Below are 24,878 nucleotides of genomic sequence, written 5' to 3' on the forward strand. Positions count from 1 at the left end.
CTTGGAAGGGTGAACAAAATCCTTTCTCCACACCAAAGCCCTCAGCACACAACTCACACATCCAACGCTGCACTGAGATTTTAAGCTCTCCTCGGGATGCTCAAACCCTTGCAGAGGTTCCCTTTGGAACTGTGATATCTGAAAGGTATATCTTGGTGTTTGAATAACATTGCATATATTGCTGTAGGCAGAAGACAACCTGCAGGTTGGGGGAAACTGCACTCGGCTCCTTGGTTTGCTCCAGATCCTCCCTTCAACTCTGACCACATCACACTAAAGTTTACATCACCCCACGTACTGTTTGTAGCAGCAGTCAGTGAGCTATCCCATACACTGAAGGGCTTACAGTCATTTTAACACTGGTTACGCAACGACAAAGGACTTGAAGAACGGCCTATACAAGTCCAATAAAGTAGCAGTTTCTCACTCATTTTGGCAATAGATGTTCCTCCATAAAATAAGCTGTGCTAAATAAGCCTTACTGCATGTAATGCTATAATGGGATGGAAAGTACCATGATAATAGCAGGGTGGCAAAGTCTTTGGCTGCAGCAAATGAGAATGAGCCCAAATGTAACAACCACAGGTGCAGAAATGAACAAAAAGAGCTGCTTACCTTTGGAAGGCCTCAGGTATGCAGGGATCTCCAGCAAAAGATACCCTCATTTCCACTGCCAACCCTTAAATGAGGTCTGGAAAGGAGTGGATCCTCACTCCAGCCCTCCAAGACACTCAGGTGCATTGCATACAGCAATGAGTAGAAGCCCATTGTGCAGAACCCTTAATGATTAGATGGGGCCACTCTTACACCAATCTGTTTCCTTTTCCCCCACCTCTTGGGGGAGCTTTAGAGTTTTCCCTAAAGAACCAAGGATATTTCAGTGACAGTTGCTCCATTACAGGGAATAACCCACACACCCTCTTTGTAGAACCCTACAAAAAGCCCAAAGGCAGCACTACAGTCAATTTGGAGATCAAGGATCACACCTAATGGAGACAGCACAGCAGAATTTACTTAATATTCCTCCTAGATTCAAAACAATAATATTGTCAGCTAAATAAAAGGCAAGCATTCATTTGTATGTAAAACAGTTGGTTATATCAGGCCTATTTACGTCTGCTCTGCCTGCCAGCTACAAAGATTTATGACTGAACACCCAAGGGACCTTTATACATCTATCCAAATTCATGCCTGTTTTTCATTAACCTGTGTACCGACATCTTGTACAAGACAGCATGAAATAATATAGATTTTTTTTTTCCCTTGCTACTCAGGAGTCAAAGGAAGAAAAAGTTCTAGGCAATAACAGCAATAATAAATACTATTTCTAAGTTTGTAAGTCATACAGAAACAGATAAACTTGTGACACACGAATATAAACGTATCCATGGCATGTCTGTGCATACATGTGTGGATACATATACAGAGGGGGACCTTGCCCCTGCCTCCCACCCAGTCTTTCCCCCCATTCCCACTTTCTCTTGGCTCTGCTCTTGCTCTTCTTGCAGCATCTCCCTGGTGACAGGACAGAAACAGCTGCAATAAATTACTGTGCGCTTCTTCCATTATATATATTTTTAAAAGCAGAAGATAGAAGTAGATTTGTATAAAGCAGGAACAAGCACCTTTTTAACCCCAGGAGAATTACTGTTGGATGAAAGGGGTGGAAAACCAGTGGATATGGATCATAACTCAGCTGCTGTTCAGACTGACAGTAACAAAGTCCTTTAGCTGGAACATTTGTTTGGCTTTTTCCCCCCTCCATTATCAGTCAGGCTGACCACACCACTTGCCATGTTTGTGCTTAAGGCTATTGATGGTGCACTGAAGATTTCCTCTTGAAGCAGAGGAAGGGAAAGTGAGAACAACACACAACGCAGCAGAGGGGACAGCAGGAGGGTTCCCCTTGAGGCCATGCTCCCAGGGTCCCCAGCCCCTCACCCTGCACTCACAGAAGATTTTTCTGTGGTGGTTGAGGCTATTCTTGAACCAGCAAAGCACCCAGGTGGCCGGGGCATTCCTGTCCCTCTGTGCATTCCCAACCCTACCTCTTCACTGCCCCAATTGCACTGGGGGTGTTGCTGTCACTGCCACCCTCCCCACTTCTGGCAGCCAGAAGGTTCTGCACCTCCCTGAAGCACCACATGTCATGTAGTGGCAGCTTCCTTCCCCCAGCCTCTCCTAAGACATAACTGAACCCCTCAAGTAAGCTGTAAAACAAATACCAAGGCTGGATGGAAGAGCTCAAGCATAAATCTTTGGGGTTTATGCTAGAGTTTATACCCTTGCATTTTTATGTTTAATAACACTTGCTGAGGTGAAGTTATCAATCTCAAGTGAAGAGACCAGCCTTCCCAGGAGCAGCTACGTCCACATCCTAACTCTTTTTTCCCCTAGGAGCAGCTCTTTGGAGTGCTGTTTTCAGCTGGGCCTTCATCCCACACTCCTGGTCTATGGAAGCAAGCTAACACCACAGCAATAGATACTCTTCATCCTAACGCCTGCAGGGGACTGAATACTGCAACCAGCACATGGATCTGAGAGTACAGCTGTGGTGGAGGACCCTCATGCTGCCATCACTCAGCCCACCTCTCCCCAGGGTGGAGGTTTTGGCCAGGACCTCACTGAGCCACCCATCTTAGGCCTAATACAACAGGAAGGACCAGCAGGACACAGCTGTGCCTCCTGAGGGATGTTCATGTACCTTGAGTTAACAAGTTCTTTGCCCAGAAGATCCGGCAACTCATTTAAGTTGTGGAAATTGAGTGCTATATCTTCACCTGAAAGACCTCCTTGCTCCACAGGCTGTCACAGCTCTAATTTCCCCACACATCATGAATATGGTATTCTGTACACTAACTCAGAGACTACATTGAGCCTCCAGGGGGAACACCTTCCTGAAATTTAAGTATTCATTATGTAGCAAGCTGCACCTCTGCCCATGCCTCCTTCAGTGCAGGGCAGCATGACTTCCTGCTTATTAAGGATGGAGTCCTACACCTCGCGGACCCTGGTGGTGATGGGAAAGAGCCAACACAAGAGAAAGCACCATGAAACACCAGGTTGGCATTTCATAAGCAGCCACATCTGCAGCTTCTTCAGTCACAACTCATGCACAACACACCTTCAAGACTCGAATGAATGTGCTGCTCTGTTCTCTGGTACAGCTTTCCAGGTACATTGAAAACAGTGATTTTCATGACTTAAATGGTTGGGAGAGTTGCAGAACATGATGTCAGCTTGCTAAGTGCCTCATCTCAGAGTCGCACACACAATTATTCTCTCTACAAAACTCAAAGGCAATCCATCAATTACTGTCTTTTTTACCCAACTTGCTTTTCTATTATTTGGTACTTTTAAAATATTGTATGTATTAACGACACAGAATTTACAGCACACACATTGATTTTTCCATTAATCTTGCTCTAGCTGAGTCTAAAAGAAAAATCAAGCCACTGCTTGCTGCTATCAGCCAGGTATGTTGGCATTAGTAGCACCAAGCTACTTGGTCAGCAGGACTTCAAATGCTTCCTCACAGCCCTATTATTCTGCACCATCATTACATGGAGCGGGGACTCAGAGAGATGTGGGAGAAGGTGCTGTTATTTTTTGTTCCCGCGTGTGCTGAGGATTCATTTAGAACTTATTAATTGCATTTGCATATGCCTGAAAGCTGACAGAAGAACGAGCACACATCTTGAAGGCAACGAGCATGACAAGTTGTTTTGTCAGATGGGTTCCTTGCAGGGTGAGATGGGATGGGGGCTGCTGGGGGAACAGCTTAGAGCACACTGAGCCATCCAGGCTCAGTTCCATGCAGCAAGAGCAAAGAGACCCATCCAAGCTCAGCCTGCCTCCAAGGGGAACACCTTCATGGTGCTGTGGAGGAGGATCCTCACCCTCAGGTCTCCTCTTGATCAAAGCACAGATGCTCTATGTACAACTGCTCTCCTTCACCACAGCACCAGAGCTACTCCTTCTCTCCACAGGACCCCAACATCAAGAAATCCTAGTGTAAAACTTCTAAACCCAGCCGAGGCTGCACTGGAGCTAGGTCAAGCTCCAGGCCCCTTTCAAAGTAACTCACCTTCCCACTCTTTACCCCTTCTCTCAGCATAAACCCAGCTCTCAGACACTTCCCTGGGGAGCAGAAATCCATGGCAGAGAAATGAAATGGGAGCTTCTAGTTCTGTATCCACCAGGTGGGAATTTCCACATGCATTCAATATCTCAGCAGCCTGGTGCACGCTGAGGATCTCTTCCATCACCCTGCAGATGGGAAGGATCACACCATGCCCAGCCCTGCTGGGAACCCAAGGTTCTCTGAAAAGAGACTTGGTTGCCTTCTACCCCAGGCATACTACTTAGCACTTACTTAACTCTGCTGGGGATTTCTATCACTCTGTAGCAAGCAGCCATATGCTCCAAGTAATAATGTGCTGAAAAAAGGATCAAGTCTAGTTCCATTCTAGGGAGCTTTCTCTTTTGTTGTTAAGTGCAAGTTAAATTATAACTTCTCTAACAGCCATAATAAGGAATATAACACTCTTGCATACTGGGAAGGCTGTTGCTCTTCCTTAACCATTGAAGAGCCACCTCCCAGCCCAGCTTCACACCCAGGATGGATTCCAGCTTGACCCCAGCTCTGCGCCTGCATGGAAGACCCAGGAGCACATCAGTCACTCTGTATGTTAAAGGGTATCTCCCACCTGAGAGATGCCCCTGGTATCTCACTACTCCCTGCCCACCACCCAATGACTCCACTCCTCAGGCAGCAGCTCTGTGCTTGGTAGACCTGTTGTCCTTTCCAGGGCTGTTCCATTTCTCCAGAATTCCCTTGATTTTTTCATACACAACAAGAAAAATGCAAACTCCCCCATTTCTGACCTACATTCATTCCTCAAATTGGGACTAAAAATAGAGCAAACTATGCAGAAATGGTTTAAACTGTTTTGTTTTTTTACACCTTCTCTCTTTCACCATCTATATTAAGGCTGCTCTAGCACTTCTCAAAGCCATGGGTGAAACAGAAAAGAGCTGTGTGGGCGTGCAGAGCAGAACATTGCCCTGAGCTCACTGCAAGGCCTCAGCCTCTCAGAGCTGGATAAAAGCATTGCTCGGCCCCTCAGTGCATCCATGAAAACCACAACATCTTTCACCAAAAAACACCTCAACATCCCAACTAAAGGCACCAGCACAAAACCTGAATGCCTAACAGAGCAGTTTCCCACACCTTATTATAACATTTACTTAAAGAAACCAACCCAAGGTTAGCAGCACCTCATTAAACATGCTGGGATACCAGGTGCACTGAGCAGCTGCTGCGCTGGCTTCTCATCACCTTAGTGCAGTTCTCCACCAACTGCTTCCAGTTCTCCTTACCTCTGTTCTTTATCCTTATTTCTATTTCTGTGCCTCCTCAGATCTTTTCCCATGACACATCCTGGCCCCACATCCCCTCCTTAAGCCACGCTGCTGAATATGTCACAGGCAACCTGCAGCACTTCAAAGCTCTGCCAGCAGCAGGAAGCAACATTTCACTCTGAGCACTGAAAATCAGCTCCTAATCCCACAGCAGCCTGGCACACACCAGTAGGATGAATGGGGACGAGCAGCCAACTCCTTCACACTCAGAGGTAAGGAAAGTGAAACAGCCTGACCTACCTGGGGCTGCAGCATTGAGAAGCAACTCCAAAGAATGAGGAAGCAAAGCGGGCAGCAGCATCACTATCAACGAAGTACAGGATCAAAGCAAGGAAAAGCAGTCCAGTGATGAAGCAAATCCAAGGACAAACAGGAAGCCAAGAGCACAGCTCAACCAGGAGAAGAATAATGCTGGGAGCCTGAGCTTAAATGCAGCACAGGGAAGGGAGATGTGGGGTGAGAGGCAACAGGTCCAGGTGAAGTTCATCAGGGCAAATGGAGCCTGGAGATGGTTGTATCCCAATCTGTGTTTGAAAGAGGCCAGTCTCTCCTGTAACAGAAAATTAAGCAATAAAAGGAAATGAAACACTCCAGGCACAAAACAAAATACCTCTGGGTGAATGGCTTCAGGCAGAGCCAGAGAAACCAGCCCTGTTCTCTGGGTCAGGACTAAGGGTGGGAGCAGGACAACATCCCAGTGCTCCTGCCATGCTCAAAGCAATCCTGCAGCTCTTAATGACTGCTGAGCTCACTGGGAGGGTATTTCACATGCTCCTTGGCTTTGGAGGAGAGCTCTCATATTGTTACCCTCTTCCTTCTTCATTCCCCTCATTGCATCTTCTCACTTCATACCATTTCCTTCCCCCTCATGATTTCTTATGAAATGACTGCCCTCCATTGCCCTCTCTGTATCACTCTGAGGCTCCTTGTTAGGCACATGGGCACTACGTGCATCTCCCCACTGCTCTGGAGCTGACCTCCCCTGGCTCTCCCAGCAGCTGCTCCATCAGATACCTTCTTCCAAGTCCAGTCACACACACACACTGGGTGGGCTGATGTTCTGCTGGTGGAGTTTCCTTTTATCATAGTTTATGAAACATCTGCTGTTTATAAATGATTGATTTTGAATGCCATAATCTTTTCGGTTGTGTGAGCCAATAAGCACCTCTGAGCAGCACAATGGTGCTGCTGCAGTTTGAAATTGTCTGCATTCAAGCATCTTCATTGCAGACACTTGAACAGGATGAGCAGAATCCTATCCATGTGCACACACACACACTCATTCCTTTTCCTCTCAGTGGGAAGCTCCCCACATCCACAAACATGAGGGTTACAACAAGCACAGGGCACCCTCAAACCCCAACCTCCATCCACCTCCATGCCTGGCCCCAACATAGCCATGCACAGAGCGCTAATGTACACCCATACATACATTTTGGGAACCCATCAAAATACAGTTAAGGTCCTGCTGGATTGACCTGTCCCCAGAAGTCTTCAACATTAGCACCCAGCAAAACCAACCACCTCCTCCAGCCATGGTTGAGTTGAGACCTTGATAGAGGATCAGAAGATGGTCTCATTCTGCTTAGAGAACATTCTTAAATGATCATAAAAGTGAGGCAAAATCAAGAAAGAGTCACTACCTACAGCGATTCAGCCTGAGCATCCTTATCAGCCTGCCACCACACACCAGTACCAAAGGTCCTCAGCCAAGAGGAAACAGCAAACACTCCTTCATTAGGACTTCACTGACTCTGGATGCTGCCGTTGCAACCCCCAACCAAAGTGCAAAGGAAGATAGATTTGGTGAGTTAAGCACCCATTGAAGGAGAAAATGACATTTATATGACATTTATGCCCTATCCTAGCCCTAAACCTTCTGTCAAGGTACTCTCATAGAGCATCTTCTCTGGACATGTCCCTTCTGTCACCCAGTCAAGGCAAGCATAGGAAAAATAAGGGATTAGAGGTCCTGCATTTGGGCAGGGAGAGAGGTGACAACCAGAAGAGTGATGACAAGAAGTGGTGCTGAGGCAGCACCTTGGCTCTCCAGGAGGCTGAGAGGTTTGTGTCAGGAGAGGAATGCATACAAAGCCCAAACCAGCCTCTTGAAAGTCTTTAAATAACAGAAACTAAGGATATTTTACAAATAAAACAGTCAAACGGTAAATGAGGAGAGGCGATACAATTTAATTAGACAATTAGGCTAATCCTCAGGAAATACACTAATTCCCAGGTAGATAGCAGCTGGGGACTGATTAATTGCTCTGCCCTTGGACTTACCATATTGAAGATAAGAAATGCTTCACGTCTTCCACTGTGGGTGGGAAATCAGTTGGGAACAGCATGGTCAGAGTCTCCTCTTCATCTCATCCCCTCCTGGGCCAGGTGGGGACCTGCTGGAGTTCTGCCATCCCTCACTGGTGGGAACAATAGAGAGGATGATGGGTGAAGAGATGATGGAGGGATGAGGGAGTGGATGGCGGAGGGGGTGAAGGAAGGGATGGAGAAGAGGAGGAGGACATTGGAGACACCCTAGTTCTCCAGGGCCAACCGGTGCAGGAGGAAATCTCAGCTGGATGCCCAGCATTTTATCCTCTCCACGTGTGCAGCCTTAGGTTTTAATTCGATATAACAGACCAGATGATGTTGGGCAGAGTAGGACACAAGCAGTCATTCAGCTCACACAAACATACCACACAGCTGGGGTGGGCTTAGCTTGAATTAAGCCAAGTGGAAGCTATAGGATTAGAAAGCACATGCCAGGCAGGGATGAAGCAATGCTGGGCAGGCAGTGAGGAACCACAGCAGGAGCACCACTTTGTCAACAGACAACAGTCTTTCTCTCTCCTTCAGATTAAAAGTTATGATCATATTTATCTTGAATCGATTTAGATATATTATGGACGCAATAAAAGTGGAGTCTCACATTAAGATATGAATTCACCACCTTAGTGCTGTACCGTGTTATATATCAGTGTCTTGTGCTACATGGCAATGCATCATCATTTTTGTCCTCTACCCTGAGCACTCCCCCCAGGAGGAGTAAAGCTGAGAGCGTGTTTGCTCATCATACTTACATGGGGTGTGCAGTGCCTGGCCACAGACACAAGCATCCCAGAGTGATCCCATGTGTTTGATATGGTGATAACAGCTCAGGAGATAATGAACACATCTTTCCAGTTCTTACATATTTGATTGTGATGTTACAACGTCGGTAGTTTTCCATTTTTCCTCCTCTCCCATTTGAATAGCTTTCCCTCACACAGCTGCTGAAAGTCTGCTTCAGAAACCTCCAGATGCCCTATGTGGAGAAGCACAATAGAAATATGCTGTTTGAGCTATAGCACCTGGCAAAGGAACCAATCCCTTTGCTGCTTCAGGGGGGCAGCTCTCTTATCATTTACATTAATTTACATAAGGTTACCCCAAATGCCAAGCATGAGGTTGTGATGCAGTTTCCCCACCAAAGCCAGGCATTGTGCTGCAGGAGCATCGTGGAGAGCTGCACATAACAGCTCAGCTCTACAGACATCCACCTCCGGATCCAAACCCTCCTTGAACCTGTGGTCCTCCTGCTCTGCCCACAGCAATGACTGTGGTTGGTGCAGCTCAACTCAGCCTGTTTGTATATAAGTCCAAAAATAGTCTTTACTGAGCTTTTATGCCTCTAATCCTACAACCCAGGCTGGCAGCACAAGCATTCCCCTGGCCTTCAGCTGCAGCCTGAGACCCTAAACCCACTGCTGGGTCTTGGCACACCCACACCAAGAGGTGTTATAGTGCTGGGAAGAGAAAATCAGCTCTTTGCCAAACACACCAAGGCTGGCTCTAGCAGCAGTGCCATCAGCTGTACCTCTTGGGGCCACCATCAAAATGGCCTGAATTATCCTTTTATCTTGTTCTGTTCTTGCTGGAGAGGTGGGCCTCAGCTGAGAGCTGACAGCTCACATTGCAGGATGGAAACTCCTCTGAAATGAAGACTTTGGATCATCTTTCCAATGGGGCACGAGGTCCCATGGGATGTCCAGAGCCCCCCCATCTCACTCCTCCCTGCATCCAGGACAGGGAGATCCTGGCCCTACACTGTGACTGGGTGCAGCAAGGATGCAGTTGGAGGATCAAGAAGCCAAACAGAAGGTGTGTCAATGTGCTTTGTCTTACCAGGATGGAAAAACAAAACAAAACGCAACAAAGCACAAATACAAGACAATTCAATAATGTTTTTCCTTCTTTTTTTCCTAATGAATGCCAGTAGGCTGGCTTTTATTTCATACTTCAGACATTTACATATAAATTGCTCCATAATGCTTCTGCCCTCCTTCTCTTTAGTATTTGCTGTTAATGAGCTGCACAAAAGGTTGGAGCTGCACTGCATGCTGCTGGGGGCTCCTGCCTGCTGAGCCAAGCTCCTGCTTCCCTTTGGTTTGGGCTCTGGTGGTATGAGTGGCATGGGGACCAACTGGGGTAACCAAGCCTGGGGTGGTGAGCAGAGCAGGAGGGGTTCGAGGCAGCCTCTGGGCTTCACAGCTGGCTGATAACCCTGAGATAAAGGAAAGAGCCAGGCCAGCCTCCAGCTGCCACAGAGGAGAGGTTGGTGGATGGAAGACAACAGAAGGGGAGGCTGTGGTGCAGAACTGACCTAATTTCTGCCATCTCCCTGGGATGCGTTTGTCTCAGGGACCAGATAAGGCTCCCTGTGATCAAAGGAGACTTGTGCTAAAGTCAGCTTCTGTCCATGGCTGCAAACATGGGATGGGAGAAGCAGCAGGAATGGGCTGGGGAGAAATGCCATTGTGGGCAATGATCTCCAGCAACAAGGGAAAAATGAAGAGCCCAGAACATTAAAAATCACAATGTATCCTCATTGTAGAATCTAAGCTGGTGATTGTCTTGGAGGGGGTGGCTGTGCCTGGCAGGAAGGCACCATATAACAGCACCTCCTTGGCAGGGATGAGTTGGCCACTCAGAACTCGAGGCTCTGATGCTTCCCCACTGAAGCTCCCTCAGATCCCTGCAGCACCCCTTGGTTGGAGGTGAGCACCCCAAAAGCAGGTGGGAGCACCAGCAAACAACAAATCACCGCTGGACAAAGTGAGAAATATCACATGCATTACCACTAATTTAGTGCAATTTGGAGGACAACCTTGACCAAGGAGACAATTAATCATTCTTTTGGATAAAAAGGGTCATGAATAGCCTGAGCCATTGACTCTCTAAGCTGGTGAGTGCAAAGCTAGAGGTAGCAGACTATTGCAGTTAACATCTGCAGCCCATCAGCTCCTGCACCCAAAGCCAGTGCCTGATGGGGCAGCAAGAACTGCCCACCTTTAGGTTCTCCCAATGCCAACCCCACAACCCACGTGGATCTGTTCCCTGCCAAAGGCCCCAGTACAGGAGACAAATGCACTTCTGCAGAGCACTTCTGTGGCTGCAGCATCCAGCACCCAGGCTGATATATGGCCAAAAAGCACTTTGCTTGTCCTTTAAGTTCCCAGTAATCTGCTGCATTTATTTCAATTGGCACTCATGGCAAGCGCTCTTGGAAACAGCGGCTGGGAAGGTGTAATTACGTTACTATCTTGGGTGTCTGTGTGACCGAAGGGATTTCTCATCATACAGACCAGAAAAAAAGAGAAAGAAAGGAAAAATATACAGCGACAGAAAAGCAACAGCCATGAACTTCTCATGATTCACATTAGATTATGGCCATGAATGACCCCCATCCCAGTGTGTCTCCCTATGCAAACACCATGCTCACCCCTAAAGCAGCCATGGAGGGGACACAGAGGGGACAGTGCAGGGCTGCCCCCCATCCCAAGCACAGCCATGCCCCCACCCCAATGCTCCCAAGCTGCTGTTTGCACTTGGGCAGAACTGACTGTTCCAGTGTAATTTGTTCTTCTGTTCCGGTCATTTTCTATATTAACTTTATACGGCATCAAAAGCCCTTTCATATGTTAAACTCTAATTCATATGCTAATAACCTAATTTATGGCAAGGTAATTATTTTTTTGTTGTTGTTGAATTTATTATTCAGCCTTCAGTGGGGAAGGAAGAGAAAGGGGGTGGGAGGGGTACAGTCAGGCAATGTGCACAGCAAGTGAATGGGGCAAAGCTGGTGAATGCACCCTGCATCTCAGGTAAGGAAAGTGAATATCCCAGCAATTAACACCCCAACCCCTCTGGGGGGATTCCACACATGTATTCTTAGTTCTCCATCTTACATTTTTTAGCATTAAAAGCCATCATTTGTTCCAATGATAGGAACAAACTCCGCTAGGCAAAATGAAGCTGTAACTCCCTCCAGCTAAACTCCGAATTCATTTCATAATCCTTAGATAAAAGCTTCAGAGTTGGAATATTCATCAGCAAACCAGGCTCCACGAGCAGCCGGGCTGCAATGGAACGGAGCAGATTTGACACAAGGGATGTTGCTCCAGAAATTAGCCTGTCATGGGATTACAGGGACTAAGTGCTACTGGGTGATAAGGTGTGATGTGTTAATATTAAATTATCTCACCAGTGAAAAAAGAGGGAGGAAAAAAAAAAAAGAAAAAAAAAAAGAAGGCACTGATGAAGCTCACATTTATTAAAAGCCCTGAATATGATATTAAAAGATTGCAGATAAGCTGGTTTATTTCTGCTCTGGAGACCAAATTGAAAGAATTCTCCAGGAGGGATTTCTTTGAATGAAGCATTACAACAATAAAACAAAAAAGAGCCTTTAATAAACGTTGCGGGACTAAAGAAGCCTGAACAACCCCAGCCTAATCTCCCCAGGGAGGGTTCATTAACCCTTCTTTCCCTCTCTTGTTGCATCAAAACAAGGATTAAATAGCATTTCAGTACAAAATAATACTCTGTACGTACCAAATGCTCTCTCTATACAGAGGAGATTAACTCCACTGCTGCGTGACACACGCCTGGGATGGGATGCTAACAAAGCTGGCTGGCACGAAATAGAAACCACGAATACGAAGCTGAAGTGATTTGTCCAAGTCGCCAGCACCAGCCAGATAACAACAGGGCCACGGAGCACTGAGAGTTTGCTTAAAAATGTGATTTGTTGTAGTCAGGCAACAACAAATAACGCTGACACCCAACCCACATCCGTCCTGTGCCCACGCTGCCGCATCCATCACGCGCCGGCCCCGCTCAGGCACTCGTGGTTGAAGGCAGCACTGAGCTGCAGGAGTGAGAGCTGAAGTGAGGGAGGGATGAGTGGGGCAGGCAGGATTTATGGGGGTGGGCATGGAGCAGGCTGCATCCCGCTTCATCCTCCAGCAATGAGCACTGCCAGTGCCCCGCAGCTCAGCTCCCAGCTCTGGCTGTTTTTCCCTTGTTCTGCTCCCAACCAATAGTGCCTGCATCCCTCTGCATGGATAAAGGAACACCAGGGAACCTCCTGTCCCTTCTGCCACCCAGCACTGACACCACTGCAGAGACACCAGGGAGCCTCCCCTGCCCAGCAGCCAAATTATCCTCATCTTTTAATGTCCAGCCACATCAAATTTCCCTGCCCAGCTGCAACCAGCCCCACTCCATGGGGCAGAGGAGCAGCATGGATGCACCCCCAGATCAGCTCTTGACCTGGATCTGGCCTTTTCGAGCTGATGGAGCTGCCTGCCCTGAAATCACACTGCCAGGAATGAGAATTTTCCTCCCCGGTTACAGCTGATTTTCCAGCAGTGGGATGGTTCTTTTCTTTCTGTACAAAGAATTGTCCCATATTTTTCCTTAAACACTCTCTCTGTAAAATCTTTTGTGACCCACATCAGTATAAAAATGCAACCAAGGCTCGATGAACACCGGGGGGATCTGGAGGCAAACATAGCGCTGGCACTTAGCAAATATTAAATAACCATCATTAATTATTGATCACAACCCTGGCTAGACAAGTTTCAGCCCTGTGGGTACCGCCAAAGCATCAGACCCCTTTGATGAGAGCCTGTGAGGAGGGAAGCTGCTGCCCCTCCACATCTGCACACCCACAGTCTTAAAGCTGCAGTGGAGGTAGCAGTGGGGTGAGAAGGCCTGCAGTCCCTCTGGATGGTGTGAGCCTAATGCATTGCCCGGCCCTGCTGGGTGCTTTGGTTGTGCAAACAGAAATGGGTCTAAGAGCACCTGTGAGTAGCCCCATACCTGAATGAGGGGACGGCAGACCTGCTGCTGGCCTCTCTTCACAAGCAATTTGTAAAGATGTAATACAAGAAAACTCTATCTCGCCATCCTGACACCAGCTGACTGCCTGCTCTCCTTTACAGGGATGTTAAATCCTGTTATTAAATGCAAGCCATTATCAGTGTGTCACTGGTGCCTCTTAATGAAGCTGTATACCTGTGCAGACAGCTAGCCTGTGCTTGCTTATTTACTATTCATTATAAATGCTCTGGATTGATCTCCTTCATCTTTACTTCTCCATGGCTGCAAGATTTGTTCTCCCCACCTGGTGCCAGAGCAGAGACTTGCTCCTCACTTCTGGGACACGCAGGTGGGGCAGCAACAGAGCTTTGCACAAGATCTTCCCCACATTAATTGCTGCCTCAGGTGTGCAGAGCTGTGAGCAAACCACAACCCACTGGCTGCTTTTACCTCAGGTTTAGGGGCACGCCTTGCTCGGGAGGTGACTTTGCAGCTGACAAACAGGACTGCCCCAAGAACACATACCATGTAGGGTGGCAAGGGAGAAATCTGCTTGTAGCTCAAACCTCGCATCCACGTGGTTTTTTTCTCTCCAGGAAAGACAAAAGCTTTGCAAAAAAAGAAGAAAAGAAAGGAAGAAATCAGAGCAGGAAATCAACAGAGCAGATGGAGCCAGACTAGAACCGGAGCTGCACAGTGTTGCACTGGGACAAGCAGCAAGAGCACTGCCTTCCTTTGAGCAGGAAGAGTGGCCTTCACACTGCTAGTACTAAGAGCAACGTTTCTGTGAGCTTTGATAACTCTGCAAATAGAAAACAGTGCACATGTTTTATGCAGTTCCATCCCCCAGACAATTTTTGAGCCCTCAACCAAACAAAGCATCCATGTTTCTGATAATGACATTCATGCACCCTCCCACAGCCCTCTTGAAAACATGCATTTCAGTGATTCTTTCCTGTCAGAAGCAATAAGGTGAATTCCAGAGGTAACACCTGTCCAAGCAGAGCTCCCCAGTGTGCATGGGATGGAGCTGAAGCCCTGCAGGCTTTCACATAACCCAGCAAATAGGTTTCCCATCCCATTGGCACTCCTGCTCATAGCCCACACTTGGATTTGGGTTCACTTTGCCCCAGGAGTGTTGTGTAAGGAGCTCCCAGGGCACATCCTAGTGACACATCCATCCCATAAACATGAGGGTGGCAGTCCCATGGATGGGAGCTTCTGCCTGCATTAAAAATCTGCCCCATCCAAATTGCATTCCCTCTTGTTCAGGCGCAGTGTGTGCTTGCTAATGCATGCTGGAAAGGAGGGAATTGAGTATTCCCTCCCTTGCTGGATTGGGAATAGCCCTAATTTATCAGAAATCTCCCCTGACCCGTCCCTCAGAATATGCTTAAATAACACCCCAGTGCTCCTTAGGCATCTTGGTGGAGAATATTAAGAACCACAAATATATCCTCATCCCTCCACCAAACCACCCAGTAGGAACAGCAGGCACAGTGCAATGCTGTGGGACCAGTCAGTAACTGACCCAGTGGACCCCAAACAAACCCGTGGGGGAGCTGCTCCCTTGCTATGCAAGGCTGTGCTGAGCCCCATCCCCATATGTTGCTACCCATGAGATCAAGCAAAACCTGATGGAAGAAGCTGTGATTATTTCCCAGGTGGGAACACAAGCAGCCTTTAAGCCTGGTGGCCCTGAGGCTCTACCTTCCACCCCAGAAGCAATGCCCTGGGCTGGATGGAGCCTTGCAGGGTATGCAAGGAGCAGACTTGCTGGCTTTGGTGCTACAGCTGTGCCTCTTTCTGATGGGCACTGAACACAAAAGTCCTTGCAGCACTCCTTATGTCTTGTTTCAGCCTCTCCTTGAAACAAATATACCCCACATCCCCACAGGGAGGAGGATGCTTAGAGCACAGGCACTGCAGAGAGGATATGGGGCAGGATTCATGGACCACTTGCAATCTTGCACTCTGCTTTATCCTGTACAGCAAGGATGTACATGAACAGGAACTGTCCCTCCTTTCTCCTCATGAGTGTTTTCTATGCTGTATATTGTCCCACCTTGCAGCTCCCCAGGTCTCCCAGCCCCATAGCACCCATCACTGTGGGGCTGTTGATGTGCCAAGCTTTGGGAATGAGGAAAAGAAGTTTCTGAGCAGGGCCTCATGAAAAGGAAGGAGGAAACTGTGCCCGTGTTCATATCCCCATGCTTCACAGATCTCCTGTTACCTCAGGGTTTAAGGCAGATCCTTGCTGCCCGGCTCAAGGGATGTAGGAATAGGCAGAAAATGGGATTTACAGAGCAAAGCTGCTAGCAGGGATAACTGAGAGCAGAACGAGGAACGCTGCCATGCTGCATTCACTGGCCTTCCTCACCAAAGCTCCAGGGACAAGGGAGGGTTTGGGGCTATGCAGACAGCACAACCCCTGCCCTCCTGTCCCCATATCCCACTCAGTGCTTACCCCATAGGGCCAGAGCCCTGCTGAGCCCACGCAGTGCAGGAGAGCAGGGCAGAGCCTGGCACCGTGCGGCTCTTCTCTCCCAGCGACATCGATCATTTCTGCGATCAGCACCTCGTTGGAGAAACTGAAAAATCCATTATTACAGGATTCCAAAACAAAAATAACCAGCGAAGGGAAAAGAAAAATTAATTCAGAAGCTGTCCTGCTCTCAACCTGGCACGTTGGGTCAGTGCCATCTAGAGGCAGCGAAGCAGCAGAAAGAGCCTGAGAGCACCCGAAGGCACCCAGCATCCATACAGCACCTGCTGGCAATGTGGGCCCAGCACTGCATGACCCCAGTGAGGCATCGTGTCCACGTGCATCACACACAGAGCTCCTGGGGCACAGACACGCAGGACAGTGACTGTTTCCTGCAGCCCCAGCTCTGCTTGGTGTATCCCACATCATGCTCACGGCTCCATTAATGCAGTGGCAAACCACTGCCTCGGGCCAGAGGAATATTGCAGCATTTCATTTTCATTCCAAATTAGACTGAATCAGCTAAATAGGATTCGTTCCTTCCTTCCTCTCCCACAAATGGAAAACTGAGGGAAAATGTTAAATGAGAAAAAAATATATCACATTCTTCCCATTGGTGGGTTCCAGGCTGGGGTTGTGCCTGTCTGTGTCACACTGTTTTGCAGCAGTTAAGCTAGCCATGCCTGCTCACTTTTAACCAGCCTTGGTTAAAGGCTTAGGAATGCTTTGCAAGCACCTGCTGGCCCCACACAGATCCCGCATGCTGCTCTGGCCTTACCTGACAAGCCCTAGTGCATCTGCATCACGCAAGGTCCAGTTCTGCTCCTTTTGTTGAAGTTATTCCCCATTCCTGTTGAGCTGGGTGCTGTGTAGCTGCAATGGAAGCTGTCCTCCTCACCCAGGACCACATCTGCATGAATCGGGCTGCATTTGTTCCCACAAAGAAATCACACCCAGAGACACGCCGTGCTCTTTGATGAAGATCTGGCTTTCATTTCAGCATGGTACGCTTTGACACAAAGGGAAGCTGCACAGAAAGAGAGAGGCCTTTGCTGACAACACCTGCGGGGAAAAGGGGGCCAGAGAAGATGAAACATGGCCATTTTCACCTTACAAATCTATTGCACTTGGGCTTGCATCATCTCATCAGCTCCATCTACTTGTACCTGTCGATGAATCAGTCATGGGTCAGCTCACGTAACCCTGACTGATGCAAAGTGAAGCCCAGAACATCCCTCCAAGGGAACGCAGAAACTCCAGTGACTTTGGAGCTGGGGATGAAATTGGAAATCAAAAGGTTTGGGGACTCTGTAATCACTATAGCAAGGCTTTATTAAGCAAATTATTATCAAGCAAGTAAATAAACCAGCAGGAATCAAAGCGATGATCAATAGAGCAGCTCGATGCAGGGCAGCCTGTGCAATCCTGTAATGCTGCTGCCACTAAAAGAATGAACTCCCCCAAACCCACCGGTCCTTCCTCACTCCAGGATGCTTTTTCATTTGAGATAAAGTCTCCCATCTCTGAGCTGGTCCCGTTTGTTGCAGTTAAGCAGGACAGCAGCATCCTCACCCAGCCCCCTGCTGCCATCAGCAAAACCTGGCCAGTGGTCGCAGTTCCCAGGGCCAACACAAAGCCCTCTGTGGGGCACAGCACCAGTGCTAGTATTAGTATCAGTATATGGGACTAATGACCAGTCTGCCAGGGTGATCAAATCCCAGTATTTGTTAACAAAGAATGGTAGAATTGATGCCTCTCCACTCTGGTAAAGAAGCATCACGGCCTAATCTAAAACCAACCAAACAAAACACTTCTTTATACCAACCAGCAGCAGTGATCCCTACAGCAGAGGGTCACCATCTGTCCAACATCTGTCCCAATTTCCCACTGCACCAGCCCAGCTGTAATGAGCTGAGGATTACTGCAGCCTTCTAAAGCACCAGGTGCAGAAACCAACCCTCCTGTTACAGACTGAATCTCCTACTGGTGCAGATGCTTTCCCCCAGCAACCCATCACCAATGAACAGGAAGTAGAGGGGAAGAAAAAAAGAAATTAGAACAAAGCAAGTGAAAAGCAGGCTCTGTTGCAACTGCTTTATTTTTGCAGCAGAGAAAGGACAAGATGGTACCCATTGAAATGGTCTTGCAGTGAATTTTGCACTGACCAGTGGTGAGGACATCCTCCATGGTTGTGCATGCAGCAAAGGGTCCTGCAGGTCCAACCCTTCTCCCATCTCATCCTCATGGTGACCCCAGCTGAGAGCTGCTGCCCCTGCAGAGATGAGACACTGTTACAGGCTTGGAAAAGGAGTGAGAAAAGGAAGAAGCTTCCATATACATCCCTAGCATTAGACCGCTTCCATGTGTGGCCAGCCTTGGGGACGTGCAGTGATGCCCACACTGTCAGCTGCCAGCTCTGACTGCTGGAATTCATTTCTTATTTGGTTTTATTAACCTTCACACATCTAGACACAAGCCTGAGATTTACAGCTCATACACAGTAAAATGGGAAGTTTCCACATCTCCATTTAAGATATTTGCAATCGTGCTCTGTGATCTGCTCCATTATTAAATACTGGTGCTTATTGGGCTGATTAAAGATCAAGTTTCTAGCAGGTGGGGGAGCCCAGCCAACCCCCTCAGCACCTCGCACAGGGATGCAGCGCAGCCCCTGCCTGCAGCCCATCTGCTTATCACCCTGCTCCTCTACCTCACAGCCTGGGCCAAACCCACCTTGCTCCTGTTACAGAAAGCCCTTGCATCTGATTTATTGCATGCAGCAAGGAGGGGGAATTTTAAATAGCAGGGTTGCCCAGAGGCAAGCCCAGCAGCAGCAACTGCATCCTCCAGCAGCCTCTGTACCTGCCATCCCCAAAAGCCTGTGGCTTGCTTGGAGTGAATGAGTGAATTTGGGGCAGCTTGCAGCTATGCAGAAGCCCAAGGAAGGTGCACTGCACTGATGCAGCTTCATGCATACTCCCCAAGCACCTGCATCTTAATTACTTTGGAGAGCAAATCGCTCACACTATAAATGTAGCTAAGCTAGCCAGGGTCTGTTTTGTACCTTCCTTGCTCCTTTTGCCACTGTTTCCTTTCAAAGCAAGCCCAAAAGCCAAAAAGATTCCCTTTAACGCACTTGATAGGAATTTGACACAAGTGGTGGGCTCTTTCATCTGCTGCTCCTTCAGAAAAAGACCAAGATAAAAAGATGAAAGGGAAAGGAAGCCTCACACCCATACCCACAGCACCAAGACTTGCTGTATGCCCCATATGCTGCACATCCCAGCTTCATCTCCTGCTCTGATAGAGAAGGCAGTGCCATGCCAGCACCCCGTGCTCCCTCCTTCACCTCAGCATACCCACAGGGAACAGGAAAGAGTAGAGCAGGAGCTGGGAGACAACAGCGAGCCCTGCAGGTCTCAGCCCAGCACATTGACACCCCAGGTCTCCATCGTGGTGGCTGGGAGTGGGGAGAAACCCTCTGATGGAATGATTTCTGGTGAAGCAAAGAAACTGTGCTTCCATTGAAAAGTGAAGTCTGTTTTGACTTGGAAATCTTTTGCTATCGTAAGCGAAGCAGCAAAGCAAATACATTTCATTTAGGTTTTATCATTACGACTCGCTCTGACATTTACATTGTATTAAAGTTTTAATATTAATAAGACACTGCTGTATAGTATTTAATAAAAAAAAAAAAAAATTAAATAGATATCTAAGTTAATATTTCACATGCTAAAAATTCAAATGGCAAATTCCCTTTTCTCTGTTAAAGAAAAAAGCAACCAGTGCTAATTAAAAGTTATCTGATGCTGCCAAGGCTCCACATCAAATAAATCCCCTGGAAACAAGCAGTGGTGATGCCAGCAGTGTTCATGAGGGCATCTCAGGCGCTCTTGGTGGACCCAGGGCTGGCTGGAAGCAGCCCTTGTTGCTCCTCACACTGCTGTGCAACACCACAGCAAGAGCAGAGAAAGGGATGCAGACTGATGGGTGTAGCAGCCAACAGGAAGGGGAGGATGGTGCTGAACCTGTCCTGCAAACAGCATCACTGGAAGTCCCTCAAAGCCCTGCCCAGAGCCCATCCCAGCTCCCATCCTACAGAGGAGCCCCCAGGGATGGGTCACTGCATCTCAGCTCCCTGCTTAATTCAGGTCATTCAAGAGGGATTGGATCCCACCAATATCCCCATGCCCACAGGCACCCATTGCTGGCTGGTCCTATCCCAACAGCTGGAGTGAGCACAGTGGGACCTGGTCTTCAGCCTGCAGGGGTTTAATAGTCTTTGTAGTGGTTGTGTCTGGATTTCAAAGCAGCTCCACTTAATAGGGCTTTGTCTGGAAGCCGCAGCCATATAATAGGGTTTGAATTTAAACCAGGGGTGTTTAACAGGATCTGATGGTTGTACATGTATCTAATTGGAGCTAATCTTTATAATCCTCCTTTCCTCCCCCTTTTCCAGCCTTTCCTCTCTGCCACTCCTCCCTCCTTCCAAAGCAGAAGGCCTGATCCCTGCCCCAGCCTGAGCCCACAGCAGCCGCCCCACAGCCACCCCCAGCTCCAGGTGTCCCCTCTGGATCCCTGTGGGGTATCCACATCAGCACCCAGCTCCTGCTGTGCACCCCATTCTCACCCAATGCTCCTCAGGAGCTTGCTCAGCTCCAGCTGGTCCCTGCAATGCCATACAAGGACCAGCTGTCATACAGGACACCTCACACCCAGCCCTTGGGGTGACCAAGGAAGCCTACTCCAGAACCAGACAACAGCCTCCTTCCATCCAGGGATCCTGTATTATTAATTCACTGCCATTTACTTGCAGCTGAATTGTGCTCTGGTGCTACCCTAAGATTTATGCTCCACGTGAGCCTTATTGACAGACAGCGGGGCCGAAAGGTTAGAGAAGCAATATTTTCAGAATTTGCATAAAACAAGGGCATTTCATAATTTAGCTGATGTAGATTGGGATAAGATGAAATTGTTGGCCATTTTATAATTAGATGGCTAATCATAAAATAACCTTTGCGAGTCGTCAAAAACCATTATTATACAAATGAATTCCTGCTCCATACTAAACTTATTTTACCCTCGTCCTTGAGGATCAGAGGCAGTAAAAAGATCTTTTCAGTGGAATTCATTTGCAGGCAGCCTCATGTTGTTACTGTACTTTATGGATCACAAGTGCTTAATCAATAACGCAGCGCTTTCAGGAATGATGCTCTTGCCTGTGTCTTTTTGGGGCTGGAATTGTTTGGCCAGCTGCTCACAAATCTTTTGACAGGGATTCATTGTTTGCAGATCCCCTCATCTGCACTATAGGGCAGAGCCATCAGCTGGGCTGAAAGGAACAGGTAGTTTATTGGGGTAAAAAGAGTCATTCTGGCATACGGCTGGAATAGTTGCTCTGGGTTGGACTTGGCAGGTTAACAAATGGCCCTGGGAAGCCATTAAAGGCACAGCAGCTAGAAGATTGCTCCTCCAGCACATGAAAACAAAGCCATCTCCTCCCAAACATCAGCTTGCCTCTGTGTTGTTGTTTTTCCCCTACTCCCAAATTTGTTCCCCATTAAAGTGGTGGATGCGTTGCTCCATGGATGCAGATGAAAAACACAGGGTTCAGGGTCCCTCGCATCAACTATTTCTCTGCCAAATAGTTTTAATGAGGAAAAACTCAATTAAACAGCTGAACATTGGGTATGTGGTCAATTTCAGGCCAACCCTGCCTCAAAACTCACACGCTCTTTATAAGAACTTCTGCAGTCCACCTTTGATTTATACGTGTTACAGGTGTAGTGACCTTCATGGACTTTGTCATCTGAGTCAATGCTGAACCTGCTCAGCTCCATGCATGGCCAAGGAGGAGCACCTGGTTCTATACATGTATCACTTACAACCACAGTTTTCCTCCAACGATCTCAAAATACTTCAGCAAACAGCAATTAAAGCAGAGACTCTCTCACCTCCTGCAGGCAGGTAGGAGTGAGCAAGCAGTTGGCATCACAGCCAGCACTTTTAGGCTGTATTTCAGTACTAACTGAACTGAGACCTTACCCCCAGCTCTGCTGTGAGGGCTGCAAATCCTGGGACAAGGCAGGACCAGGATTCCTCCAGGGCTGCACAAGGACCTCCAGTGCCTGCAACAAAGGCATTCACTTACCCAATAAAGCAGAAGTCATCGTTCTGGCCTAAATAAGGAATTGCATAAGTTGGACTGAGGCTGTAACCTTCATATCCAAGAAATACCATAAAAAGCCCTGAGAAACTAGGTATCACATAGCAGCCTCTCTGTCTACATCTATGTACTGCAGCTCAGACACTTGTGATCCTCTTCTAAACCTGGAGCTAATCCTAAAAGCCTAAAAACTGTTGAGCCATCACTACTAGTTGGATCACTGCTACCAAAACACACAAGATGATTGTGCTATTAACTTCAGTACGACTTGCTGTGATGCCACCAAGGGCTGGAGGAGCCTGGCAGAGGACTTTAAAGCCAATAGAGAAGCCCCTGCTGGTAAGCAGGACATGCAGCCCCACCAGAAGCAAGACAATGTCCTAGCAAAGCCCACCTGGAAGGCTCCATCACCCCTCCCTGATCATGCCAAATGCTCAGAACCATTTTGTTGACCTGTGGTCTGAGGCTGCCTGTGAGCTCAGCAAAGCTGACAACACATTTGATTCCTATTACTCACGGTTTGGGTGACATGGAACATTAACACATGGGGTGATGTGCAATGCCAGGGGCACTTTTCCTAACTGAGCAATTCAGGATTTAAACGATAGCATTTTCCAATCATTTTCCCCAAGATGCTCTCAGAAGCTCCGTTGTCAGCCCTTTGCTAAATGGTCTTTTGTAAAGATGGGATGCAGAAAAGAGATATTTACTTGATTCCTTGATACCTAGAACAGCTCAGACCTACAAGCAAGCCAGATACAACCAGCACACCTCAAAATATCAGCAATGCCAGGCAAAATCCAACACAACACCCAGCTACTGCTAAGGTCTTATTCACACAAGGCAGCCATCAGCATAACCCTTCATTTTACACTGAAACTGTAAGGCAAGTGTATTTCTAGCAACATCCCCCTGTTGTATTACCCAGCTTTGAAGTAACTCATGGCAGAACTCATCTCTGCTATTCCCTTCACAGGGAGGAAGCAACAGAAGCCACATCCCTGACTTGCTCTCATACCTGCTCTTCTGCACATCTCAGGGCCGCTAGGAAGCACTCGCGCTTCTAAGGCCAAGTGTTTATAAGGTGCTCGTGCTGGAGCCTGCGCCTCAACCTCCCTGTTTTATTTTTAATCTTCATTTCATGGAGCTCAAGCAGTTCTTTCAAGGTTCCTGTGAATGATCTTTATCCCTTTTGCAGCTCATTCTGTTCTGTGAACAAAATCCCTGGGTGGCCCTGGAAGAAAGAAGAGGAAAAAGGATGACATCTGAAATGGAATAAGAAATTGAAAACAGAACATGCTTTTTATATATATAAAAAAAGAAAATACACAACTGTAAACCTAGGAAGCTGTAAACAGGCACACTTGGCTTTTGTAGATTCCCAAATCTTTTGTAGGGAGAGAGAAAAAGGACATAAAGGATAAATGGGTTTATCTGCATTTCATAGGCGAAGGAAGTTGTATCCTTATGAGGGAAAAGGGTGAATTTTATCCTGGTTGAAATAACCTCAGCGAGGCTCCTCCCTTGTATTGCATCCCACAGGGCAGGCAGACAACTTCTAGGCCAAGTCGAGCATGTAAATTACAACACGAACATCAGTTCTGACCTCCTGCAAGGTGAGACCAAAGAGCTGTTTGTGAGAGGTGGAGCAGAGGTATCTCTTACTGATACCCAGGACAAGGAGGAAACAACATCCCACGTCACATGGAGCCCTAGAACAGGCTGCACAGGGCAAGGGGCATAGCCCCAAGCTGCTGGAGTTCAAGGAGCTTTTGGAGAATGCTCTCATACACAGGGTTTGTGTAGCCTTGTGTGGAGCACGGGGTTGGACTCGGTGATCCTTGTGAGTCCCTTCCAACTCAGGAAAGTCTGTAATCCCCATATTTCTGCAGCAGCAAAGATTGAGCCTGCCCAGCACTAACCCACCAGCCTGCATCCTTGTTCTGCCTGTCAGTAGCACCTCTTCCTCAGGCTTCACAGCACCTTTTCCAGATCTACTAGCTGGAAGGAAAGGACAACACTCACCCACATTGCCCAAAGCAAGTCAAATCAGGTCACTCTCCCTTTTGATGGGAGAGGATATTGGTCTGCTCCTTTGGGACAGTGTGTTTGGTGCTTCACGTCTGCTTCAGACCTGTCATATGGGCTGGACACAACCAGCAGAGCTTGTCACTGATGTGCAGTTGGCTGTCTGAGGACAATAAAAGAGTCAGAAAATCACCTTAGATCAGAGAAAGATGAATGCAGAAGTTGAGCAAACTCAGGAGCAGCCCCAGCACAAAACAGAAAGAGGAGCAGAAAGGGATGGTGGTGCACATGGAACCAGCCAGGAGCTGCAGGGCAGGATGCTGAGACAGGAGGACTCTGCAGGTTGTGGCTGTGGGGATCACTGGGCTGAAATTAATCAGCAAAGAAAACTTAGCAACAGTTAGAGAAAACATTGATTTTGTGCACTTCTGCTTCTGCATGGCCTGAGAAATAGCACTTTCAGACCTTAGGTTTTGGGCTTAATTCAAACACTGATTTACACTAGTGCTGCAAACAGACAAACACATCAGCAGAACTGAATCTAAAATTACTGCTTTTCCTTACCCCCCACCCCTTATCTAGAGTATTTGGGCAGATCTGATACCAATTCTGGCACCCATCACCTGGTGC

The 24,878-nt window shown here is 47.8% G+C and overlaps 1 long non-coding RNA gene across 1 annotated transcript in view; it reads right to left on the reverse strand.

The window, feature by feature from the left end:
* LOC107322873 overlaps positions 1–24,430 on the reverse strand; it is a 36,732-nt gene extending 12,302 nt beyond the window's left edge. The window contains exons 1-10 of the long non-coding RNA XR_001559073.2: positions 24,246–24,430; positions 23,239–23,454; positions 22,100–22,182; positions 18,220–18,326; positions 16,833–17,081; positions 16,037–16,160; positions 14,095–14,177; positions 8,505–8,728; positions 7,708–7,844; positions 5,665–5,974 (exon numbers count right to left, since the gene is read on the reverse strand). This is a non-coding gene — a long non-coding RNA (uncharacterized LOC107322873). The remainder of the gene's footprint in view (positions 1–5,664; positions 5,975–7,707; positions 7,845–8,504; positions 8,729–14,094; positions 14,178–16,036; positions 16,161–16,832; positions 17,082–18,219; positions 18,327–22,099; positions 22,183–23,238; positions 23,455–24,245) is intronic.
* Between the last annotated feature and the right edge of the window lie 448 nt (positions 24,431–24,878).

This window comes from Coturnix japonica, chromosome 20 (assembly GCF_001577835.2).
Source record: "Coturnix japonica isolate 7356 chromosome 20, Coturnix japonica 2.1, whole genome shotgun sequence".
Lineage (NCBI taxonomy): Eukaryota > Metazoa > Chordata > Aves > Galliformes > Phasianidae > Coturnix > Coturnix japonica.